We start from the raw sequence: 11,256 nt of genomic DNA, 5'->3' as shown, positions 1-11,256 counted from the left end.
GGCGGCGTCGCAGCCCTCTCTGACGTCAGCACGCCGCGGCCGCCCCTCCCCTCGCTCTCGTGGGTCTCGGGGTTGAGGCGACTCGGACGCCGACGCGGGTGCGCCCGGGCGGCTGGAACGCCACGCGGCGGCGGCACCGGGGACAGCGGAGAGCCGAGCCCTGCACAGGGGAATGCCAAGTGGGTTTACCTTTTTTTTTTTTTTTTTTTTTTTTCCTGTTTCTGCTTTTAGTTAGAAGCAATAGGTGCCTCATGTGGAGAAAAAATCAAGGGGGGAAAAGTTAACAGGAAGAAAAATAGTAACTAGAGTGGTTTCTTCACCAGTTAGTTTGTACTTAGAATCACACACACTTAGTCAGAAGGGACGTCCAAGGTTTTTAAAACTTAAGTCAGTTCTTCGGAGTAGCTAGAAGTAGAGGAAACCTGATATACATAGAATATATACCCAAATCGAACATATTCTGAAACATAAAGCAAGCCCCAACACTAGCATGTTCAGTGACAACAGAATTAAATAAGAAAATGGAAAATTATCTCCCTTGCCATTGAAACAATACACCAAAATATTTCACAGGCTGATGAAGAAATCACAGTGGAAAGGATAAAACCTGCTTAACCAAATGATGGTAGAGATTGAACTATAGACAATCTATGGGTTGCAGCTACAGCAGTATTTGGAGGAGAAGTTATAGCTTTCTGTCCGGTTAAGACTCACAATGCTTGACAGAAGGCTTCGGCAACGTGCCTGGTGGAAGAGTAACACTAGGACACCAGCACTTGGAGAGAGATGAGGTTTGAGCAGTGGCACCTAGCAGGGGACCTTGGTGCCTCTTGAAGTGGCAGGATGGGGAATTAAACTGCCTGGTGTGAAATAGCATAATGGCAGCCCTCTATAATGACAGCTGTGAGACAAATCCTGGGTTTTGGAGATATGGGTGTTTTTGGTGGGTTGGGGAGAGTTTTCAAGAAGTTAGAAGTTTTGCATTTCCATGTGGGAGCAAGTGGCAGGGATTTTTTTTTCCCCCTAAAGGAAGTGTGTGCTAGAGAGAGAGAGAGAGAGAGAGAGAGAGGGAGGGAGGGAGGGGTGCGAGTGGGAGGGGAAAGCACCCTCTGTGGAAAATGGTCATGCTGCAATTCCTTTTTCATCTTTTCCTCTTTTCAGGACTTTGGGCATACATGCGCACACTCCTGACGTGTTTTCAAGCTATTGAGTCAGGGACTTGAACTGCATTGTCGGTTATGTGGGATCTGGCTGCCTTGACAACCAGCCTTGGAAATTTTAATTTTTCCGCTTGCTTTGAGCCATTCTCAAAGACATATGAGGGTTAGGGAAATGTCAGTGTGTCTTGTTTTGTAAGATGATTTTTAGTGAAATAGGATGAAGAAACATGGGGGCTGCATGGAACATGTGCCTTTTTTTCTTTCTAGTTCTTAAAGTGAGGCTTACAGATACTGGAATGGAGACAACATAGAACTTTATAGTTACTGATTTCTGACTATGTGCCACATATTTTCCTAGACACATGAAAACGAAGATGAATAAGACATCTTTTTTTTTTTCAAAAATAATGATTCCATTTAATAGTTACTGTTACACTTCATTAGTATTTTCTTTGCAATCTGGATCCAACATCACGAGATAGTTGGACCCTTGGTTGGTTGGTCAGAAGAATAAGACATCTTTTAGACAATCATCTTGGCAATTCCCAGTAGCACTGATATTTTGATCACTCCCCCATTATGTTTCCTGGACTCTTGGGAGCACCCTCACCTGGATTTTTCTTTTCCTTATCTCTCTGACCTTTTTATCTTTGGTAGCTACTGTTTCTCCATCTGACTCTTAAACCAGGGTGTTTTTCAGGATTCTTTTTTCAGTTTTTAAAATTCTCCCTCTGTTCTCTATATTTTCATAGTTTCAGTTACTATCTTTAAAGTGATGACTCCCAAATCTGTATTTTCAAGTCTGACCTCCATTTTATGAATCTAGATTCACAAATAGAACTGGACATAGCAGCCTAAAATATTAAAAATGAACTTACTGTCTTTTCTCCTAGATCTGTTTCCATCCCTAAAGCCCTGTTTATTGTGTCTATTAAGCCAAAAATCTTGGTGTCATCTCCATTCACTTCATTTTTAGTACCCTTCTTTGCTTCCTTCCCCTGGTTGAGATAGAGATCTCAAGCAGATTGCTATCAACAATTCTAACTCTCTTGTCTAATTAGACTTATCTGAAAAAACAGTTTATGAATTTAACTATGTCTTTCTTTAATTCTATACTCAAATTGCTAAAGAAAATTACCAAATCGTATGGACTGATGTCTCTACAAATTCACTTTGCAATCTCTATGTATTTTTTTTTTAATAAAGGATTGGCAATGTTTATTTAGAGTCATGAATAGTTGATTGACTCACTGTGACTCAGGACCACAAGAAAGTATTTATCTTCACTTCATACTGAGTCCTAGAATTGATACCCAGACTGACAGGAGGGCTGCTGGGGGCCAGCTTATGTTTCTCCTTTAGGGCAAATCTGTGACTGTGTGAGATTGGCCAGGTAGGTTACCTGCATCTGGTCATTGCTGTTGCTGTTGACTATAGTCTGGAAGTCATTGGGATCTTATTTTGGGTACTTGGTTCACCAGGCTGGTTAAGAAGCCCAGCCCACAGTATTGTCCTCCAGGTAGTAAATCCTCTTAATACTGCAACATTGTGCTTCCAGCCTGGATGTGTGTGGATGTTCCCTCCTACTTGCTTTAAGACACTTGAGAGTTCAGTCACTGAATTGGGGCTAAAAGAGGTCATGATCAAGCCAATACCAAAGAGTTCTGTGTCATAATATGCATATAGTATGCATATTTCACTGTCAAAGGTGTGAACATCACTTCTGTGGTCCTCTCAGGGACACCTGAAGACTCATGTCCACAGTGAGGTGAGTGGGTTGGGGGCCACCCAGCCGTACCATTCATGGATCTGCACAGTGCTCTGTGATGTCATGGCCTGCCGCTACCAGCACAGGATGAGCTCATTTGTCGAGCCTTTGTTGTGTATCTCATACACAACATAGCAAATTCAATGTCAACGGCCTCTTCATCTTGTGACTCGTCGTGAGGCACAGAATAGCAATTGGTAACCTCCATTGAGTGCTTGTCCACAGTTCCCAGCAGGGTCCCGATAACTTGGGCAGCACCCTCACAGTGTTGCCTGTAGCTGTCCACGATGGAGGCTAAAATGACAGGGTGCAGCCTGACCACTAAGCCGCTAGGGAAGGGCCCTGGGAGAACTGGCCAGTTAGTGAGGGCACCACTGTCTGCACTGGGGCCTGTGTGGACACCAAGGTCAGAGCTGAAGCAGCTGCTGTTGCTGTGTATGAGGATGTGGCGGGAGTTGAAGTTGGAACCATACTTGGAGTGGGGGCCTGGGCTGGGTTTGAGACTGGGGCTGGAGTAGCAAGCAGCCAGGGCTGGAACTGGAATGGCTGGAAGAACACTTCCTGATACTGATGGTGTGGCCATCTTGTCGAAAATGAAGCTCTATGGAACTTTTAACACCACTTGGATATTTTAAATGATCACTTGATACCTTGTGTTTCCCACCTCATAATTCCGTAAGCAGATCACCTCCTTTTTATTTCACAGAGAGAATAGAAGTCAGAGTGGCAGATTTCTTCAACTTCTGCCACTAGGCCTTTCATCTCTAAGTTCACCCTTAATTAAAGCCCATTCTTTGTTTCCTTTCCTCTGTCTCTGCAGAAATGACTACTTTAAGCCTCATACATACAGTCAGTCCTGCTACATATTTTTTTGGGTCATGTTCCCTTTAGTCTGCTCATTCATAGACCTTACTCTGTCATTTATCTTTCTCTGTAATGCATTTCCAGCCTTGCCCTCTTTCTGTTTTCTTTCTTTCTGTTCAAGTTTTTTTTTGTTTTTGTTTTTGTCATGGGGCATGTGTACTCACCACAGAGAGACAGAGAAAAAGTGAAAAATCATCCCCAGGGAGGATGACCACATGTAATTCCTTTTCCTCCATTTTCTTCTTGGAATTTTGGGCATGCATGCACATGTGCCCAGCATGATTTTCCAGCTGCCAGATCCAGGACTGAAACCATGGTTGACCATGGTGGGACTCCAGTGCCTTCACCACCATGGCCCTAAGTTTCTGTCATTTTAAAGGAAATGAGCAAAAGGAAAAGAGAAGTGTTTTTTGCCGTATGGCATTCTCTGCCACACTTCTAGAAATAGTATCATACATTTATTGTCTCTACTTCTAACTTTCCTTATCTCAGGGCAATCTAACTTGTTTTTACAGTTCTATTGAAACTTCTTTTGCAATAATTAAGTTCAATGAACCTTTTCTATTTTGAAAACACCTTTTTATTGTAAAATTAAAACCATAACAAAATAAAACTGGTAGCTAACCCCAGTATTCCCTTCTTATTTCCCATACAAATCACACCTTTTTTTTTCTTTCTTCCTTTCCTTTCCTTTCCTTTCCTTTCCTTTCCTTTCCTTTCCTTTCCTTTCCTTTCCTTTCCTTTCCTTCCTTCTTTCTTTCTTTCTTTCTTTCTTTCTTTCTTTCTTTCTTTCTTTCTTTCTTTTTTTGGAGAGGTTTTTGCTGTAGGGCGCTTGTGCTCGCCAGACAGACAGAGAGAGACATAGAGACAGAAAGCGAGAAATCACCCCCCAGGGGGGATGGTTACGCCGCAGTCCCTTCTCCTCCATTCTTCTCTTGGGATTTTCGGCACGCACGCACACGTGCCCGACGTGAGTTTTAAGCCACCTGGCGTGAGTTTTAAGCCACCGCGGTCAGCTACGTGGGAGTCCAGCGACATAGCCATTACGCTAACTGCTGGTTCCCGACAAATCACACTCTTTACTCCCGTCTCAAAATTACCATTATTCTCATTTTTTTAATTTAAATTTTGCAATATCTAGAGAGAGACAGAAATAGAGGGAAAGTGAGAGAGCACTCCCCATGAGGAATAGTCAGTCCACAATCCCTTCTCCTCTATTCTCCCTTCTTTCAGGATTTTGAGCATGCATGCACATGTGTCAAGCATATTTTTCAAGCCACAAGATCTGTGACTTGAACCATGTGGGCAGCCATGTGGGATCCAACCCGTCTTGACCACCATGCCATAGGTTGGTTCTGTTCTGACTTTTAATAATCATCACTTGAGTTTCTTGATGGTTTTATTTTCTAAGTAATCATTCCAAGTCATGGTAGTTTTGGTCTTGCCCATTTTAAAAATAAACTTGATATATCTTTTAAGTCTGTAAGTTTTCCTCTATTAATTTCATTTCTCATAATTGATTTATCAAAGAATCTATAGAATTTCTCACAGTGTGAATTCTGTTGTTTGCAGAACTGTGTTGCAGTTCAATATGTTCTCTATTTTATGCAAATTCTCAATGGGATCCAGAGGTTTGATCATAACTCTATTTGATCCCTTTGGCAAGACAGTAAGTATGAGGTGTTCTTTCATCCAGAGATTCATAAGGTCTGATTTGTGTTCTTTCTTGACATTGCCAGCCATTGATGTTCAGTGTTTAGATCCATTAGTTCATGGTGGATGCAAAATAGGGATAATAAAATTCTATCATTTTGTTTTGTATTTTAGCTGGAATAATTCTGGTAAGTGGTATTTCATATACCATTTTGTTACAAAGTGGCACAATTCATATGGAAAATCAAGATAAATACTTGGTTATTTCATTTTATTTACCCAGTTTTTAAGATATTAAGTTGGTTTCCTATCTTCAGGAAGTAAAATAAAAAACAACAAAAAAACAATAACAGTTACTGTCACTTTGTAAAATTAAAGATATTTGATAAATTTCAATTCATTGCAACCCTTTTCTTCACTGAGCCTCAAATTGTCCCATCTTTGGTCAGTTGAACCTCTTTAAATTGGTTCCTCATTTCTTTTGACATTACTTCAGTAGTTTTGATAGCTGCCTTCTATCTAGTGTGTCAGAAATATTCCTAGTCCATTGTGTGCACTTAGTGCCCCAAATTTGGAAGCAGTCATTTCTCCAGATAACCGTATACTGGGATGAATTATAACCCCCCCAAAAGATATGCTTAAGTCCTAATGTCTGGACCTCTAAATGAGACTTTGTTTGAATATAGAGTCATTGCATAGGTAATTAAGTCTAAGATCTTGAGGTTATTCTGGATTTATGGAAGTCCCTAAATACAATGACTGGTGTCTTATAAGAGAAAAAAAGAGATTTGAGAAACACAGACTTGAGAGATGGCAATGTGAAAGCAGAGACAGAGACTGGTGTTATGCTGCCACAAGCCAAGGAACCTGTGGATCTGCTATAATTGAGAAGAGGTGAAGGATTCAGAGTGAATGTGGCCTGCTCTGTAGACTTAGGACTTCTGGCCTCTTGAATTCTGAGAGAGAGAATACATTTCTGTTGTTTTAGGTCACCAACTTCATGGTACTTGATTATGAAGCTACTCTATAGGAAACTAATACAGATTTTGGTATTAGGTAGAAGTATACAGCTGTTAAAAATACCTGAAAATTTAGAAGTGTTTTTGGAATTGGGTACTGGGTAAAGATTGGAAAAATTTCACGGTCTATAATAGAAAAAAAATCTATACTGCCTTGAAGATATTACTGGTTGCAATTTTGTGAGGACTCAAAAAGAAGTGAAGACCGTAGTAGAAACAACTGTTGTCTTAGAAAATGCCAATATTATCATGAACATAATATTGGTAGATATAAAAGCATTAAAAATTCTTCTGGTTAAATCTCAGAAGGAAACAGAAACTGTTATTAAAAATGGAGGAAAGGCAGGAACCAGCTGTTAGCGTAATGGCTATGTCGCTGGACTCCCACGTAGTCGACCGCGGTTCGTGTCCCGGACCCGGTGGCTTAAAACTCACACCAGGTGCGTGTGCGTGCGTGCCCAAGATCCCGAGAGGAGAATGGAGGAGAAGGGATTGCGGCGTGACCATCCCCCCTGGGGGGTGATTTCTCGCTTTCTGTCTCTATGTTTCTCTCTGTCTGTCTGGCGAGCGCACGCGCCCTATAGCAAAAAAACCTCTCAAAAAAAAAATGGAGGAAAGGCAATCCTCTTGAATTTTATTTTACTGTTTAATGAAGGCAGAACTTGTAAATGGTGAATTTGGATATTTAGCAGAGGATATTTCCTAGCAGAGTATTGAAAGTGCAGCCAGATTTTTCCTTACTGCTGCACTTTCAATAAATGGAGAAGGAATTGTTAAAAAGACAAAAGCACTGGGTTGGTCCTATAGTGCTGTATACACTGGATCCCATATGGCCGACCATGGTCCATATCTCAGCCCCTTTGGCTTGAAAAACACACTGAGTGCATGTGCACATGCTCAAAGTCTTTTTTATTTTTAGTGTTTTTTTTTTCTTTGTTTGTTTTGTTTTCGCTATAGGGCACATATGCTCACTAGAGAGACAGAGAGAGAAACAGACAGAAAGCAAGAAATCACTGCCTCCCCTGGGGCAGAGGAGGGTAGAAATGGCCACGTTGCAGTCCCTTCTCCTTCATTCTCCTTTTGGACATTTTGTGCACAGGCACACATGTGCCTGGTGTGAGTTTCAAGCCACCAGGTCCAGGACTCAAACTGTGGTTGGATGTGTAAGAGTCCTGATGTAATCATTATGCCATCTGGTGGTCCCAATGTCCAAAGTCTTGATGGAATGGAAAAACGGAGGAAAAGGAATTGTGATGGGACCATGCCCCACTGAGGAGTTCTTTCTTTCTCTGGTAAAAGCATGTAACCTCTGATGTGACCTCTGATATATAAATAAGTAAATTCAATAAAAACAGACTTACTGAAAGGAAAGAAAGAAAGAAACAAGCTCTTGATGATTAGAGAATTTCTCAAACTATTGAGAAACGACTCAGAATTGGAGTGATCCTAAATCCAATTGTATGTGTACTTAGAAGAGAAGACAGACACACTGAGAAGGCCATGTGAACATGGATACACAGTTTGGATATAGGCTACCAGGAACCAAGTAATGCCTGAAGGTACTAGAAGCTTCAAGGAGACAAGAAAGAATTCTTCCCTAGAGCCTTCAGAGGAAGCACAGCCTTATGAGGAAAGACAGCCTTATCAACACTTTGGTTTCAAACTTCTGGCCTTCAGAACTATAAGGGAATAAATTTCTATTATTTTGAGCTACTGGTTTGTGATAATTTTTTTCAGCAGCCTTAGGAAGCTAATAAAACAGTAGTTTTTTTTTTTTTTCCTTTTTCAGAAAACAACTATTAGAGTTTGTGTGCTGGACAGAGATAGAAGAGAGGGAGAAAGCACCTCTCAGTGGGGCATGATCATACTACAATCCCTTCTCCTTCATTTCTTTATCCTATTGGGATTTGAGACATGCATGCATACATGCCTGGCATGTTTTTCAAAATGCTGGGACCAGTGTTTGGACTGCAGTCAGCCATGTGGAATCTGGCTCCCTTAACCACGAGGCTACAGGGCTGGACCAAACCTTAGTTTTTTTAAATTCTAGGTAATGTTTTGAGACTATAATCTGAAGTCCAAGGACATTTATTCCAATACTTATTTTTATATTTAAAGATAAATATCACATGAGTTTATAGTGATATTTCCAAATAAAATTTATCACTACAGGGTTTTCACCGAGAATTCTCATTATTAAGGATTCTTGAGGTAATCAAAATAGAATATTATGTAATTATTGATTTGTTTTATCCCACACTATATACGTAGCAATATCAGATAACAATACTTATTACCAACAGCACTTATGATTTTTGGAAAGTTAATTTTTTTCATGTCCTATGCTTGTCCTTCTTGCTCTCCTCTTTTTATGGTTATACTATAACCACGCTATCAGATCATACAGTCATTTACAGTATACTTTCTCTCTTAAACCTCTCTTTCATTTTTATAAGTAGCTATGAGTTTAATACCACTAGTCCTTATGTTAATGTTTTCTAGTTTTTTTTTTTTTAAGCTTATTTATTTATTTCTTCCAGGAGCAAGAAAAACAGAGACAAAGCAATAGATACCCTAACAGGGTTTTGATGCGGCAGTCCACTTTCAGCCTTAGCTAGTCCTGGATCATGGGACTGCATATCTTGCCTAATCAGGGAGGTCTCTGGACATTAACTGAGAACCTTCCCACTGAGTCAGTCTTGCAGAACATCACATTTCACCACCCGACTACCATCTGACCTCCCTTTTTATTTTTTTTGATGGTCTGTAGCTTTAAGAAATCCCCTAGAAAAGGCTTATGGGGACAATATTCTTTGAGTTCTCTTAAGTTGGTTAAAGTTCCTCTGGGTTCTTCCTACTTAAAGATTAGTTTTGTTTCTGTAATATCTTTGACTCATATATTTCTTTTATTTGTCTATCTTAAATATGTAAATTTGTTTTCAACCATATAAGAGTTTGTTGATGATCTTTAACAAAATACCAGCAAATTGAATTCAATAGTACATTAAAAATTATACACCATGACCAAATAGGCTTTATCCCAAGGATGCAAGGATGGTTCAAGATATACAAAGTATGAAATGTAAATCATCATATTAACAGAAGGAAAAATAACCATATAATCATAAAAATTATACAGAGAAAGCTTTTCATAAAATACAGCTTCCCTTCCTGGTTAAGACTCTTGGGCCAGCTTGTGACATGTTCACTAAGGTAGTCAGATCCCTATGACTGACAATGTAGTTCAAGTCCCAGACCCAGGAGCTTGAAAAATGTGCCAGGTGTATGTGCATGAATGCCTGCCCAAAATCATGAAAGGAAGGAGAAATGGATGGGATTGCAGTGTAACCATCCCCTGTGGGAAGTGCTTTCTCTCTCCCTCTGGCAAAAGACAAAAACAAAACCAAAAACTCATGAAAATACAGGTATAAAAGATACATTTCTTAACCCAATAAAAGCCATACATGACAAATTCATTATTAACATTATCCTGAATGAGGAAAAGCTAAAAATAAACCTTCTCATCAAAAAGTGTAACAAGACAAGGTTGTCCACTTCTTTTCTTTCCCTTTCTCCTTTCTTTTTATCTTTGTTTGTTTGTTTGTTTTTTTCTTTCTCTCTCTTTTTTGAAAGTGGTTTTTGCTATAGGGCTTGTGTGCTCACTGGAGAGACAGAGAAATCCAGAAATCACTCCCCAGAGGGGATGATCATGCAGCAATTCTATCTCTTCCATTCTTCTCTTGGGATCTTCAGCACACAAACACACAGGTGCCTGGCATGACTTTTAAGTCACTGGGTCTGGGACTCCAACTGTGGTCAACTATATGGGAATCCAGCAATGTAACCATTACACCATCTGCTGGTCTCATGCCCACTACTTTTCAATGTAGTATTGGCAGTCAATACCAATGCTATTAGATAAGAGAGTGAAATAAAAGGAATTAAGATAGGATGGGGTCAGCAGGTGGTGTGGTGGTTAAGGTACTGAATTCCCACATAGCTGACTGCCATTTTAGTCCCAGACCTAGTGTCTTGAAAATCATGCTGGGCATGTGTGTGTGCATGCCCAAAATCTCAATGGAGAATGGAGGAGGAGGGATTGTGGCATGGTCATCCTCCCTGGGGGTTGATTTCTCATTTTCCTTGTCTCTGTCTCTCACTATCTTGCTCTGGTAAGTGCACATGCCCTATGTCAAAAATCTATAAATAATTAAATAAATGAAAGGTATTAAAACAGATGGAAGTAGTTAACTGTCCCTATTTGCAGATAAGGTTTAAATATAGAAAATCCTAAGGAATCCATTAAAAAAAACTGCTAGAAGTAATAAATGAGTTCAATATAGTTGCAGGATACAAAGTTGACATACAAAAATCTATAGTTTTTTAAAAATATATATCAGCAATGAATGGACTGAGGCAGAATTGAAGAAAGTAATTCCATTTATGTAGCAATAAATAAATATCCTACCTAGGAGTAAAGCTAACCAAAGAAGTAAAAGATCTCTACAGTGAATACAATGTAAAATGGAAGAAACTGAAACTGATATTGAAAAAATGGAAAGACATTGCTTGTTCTTGTATTGGAGGATTCAATATAATTAAAATTTCAATACTACTCAGATTAATTTACAAATTCATTGTAATTCCTATCAAATTATCAGATATTCTCCACATAAATAGTAATAACAATGTAAAATTTGTCTGAAATCATAAAAGACCTCATATTGCCAAGGTAATATTGTGCCAAAAGAATAAAGTTGGAGACATTTCATTATGTGACTTCAAAACATAT

General features: G+C 39.6%; 1 pseudogene; it reads right to left on the bottom strand.

Annotated features, from left to right (window-relative positions):
• Positions 1 to 2,505: 2,505 nt before the first annotated feature.
• LOC114008304 (eukaryotic translation initiation factor 3 subunit F pseudogene) lies at positions 2,506 to 3,543 on the bottom strand (annotated as a pseudogene).
• Between the last annotated feature and the right edge of the window lie 7,713 nt (positions 3,544 to 11,256).

Source organism: Tupaia chinensis, unplaced genomic scaffold (genome assembly GCF_000334495.1).
Source record: "Tupaia chinensis unplaced genomic scaffold, TupChi_1.0 Scaffold000318_1, whole genome shotgun sequence".
Taxonomy (NCBI): Eukaryota; Metazoa; Chordata; class Mammalia; order Scandentia; family Tupaiidae; genus Tupaia; species Tupaia belangeri.
Note: the sequence above shows the minus strand (reverse complement) of the source record. Positions and strands in the feature narration are given on the sequence as shown.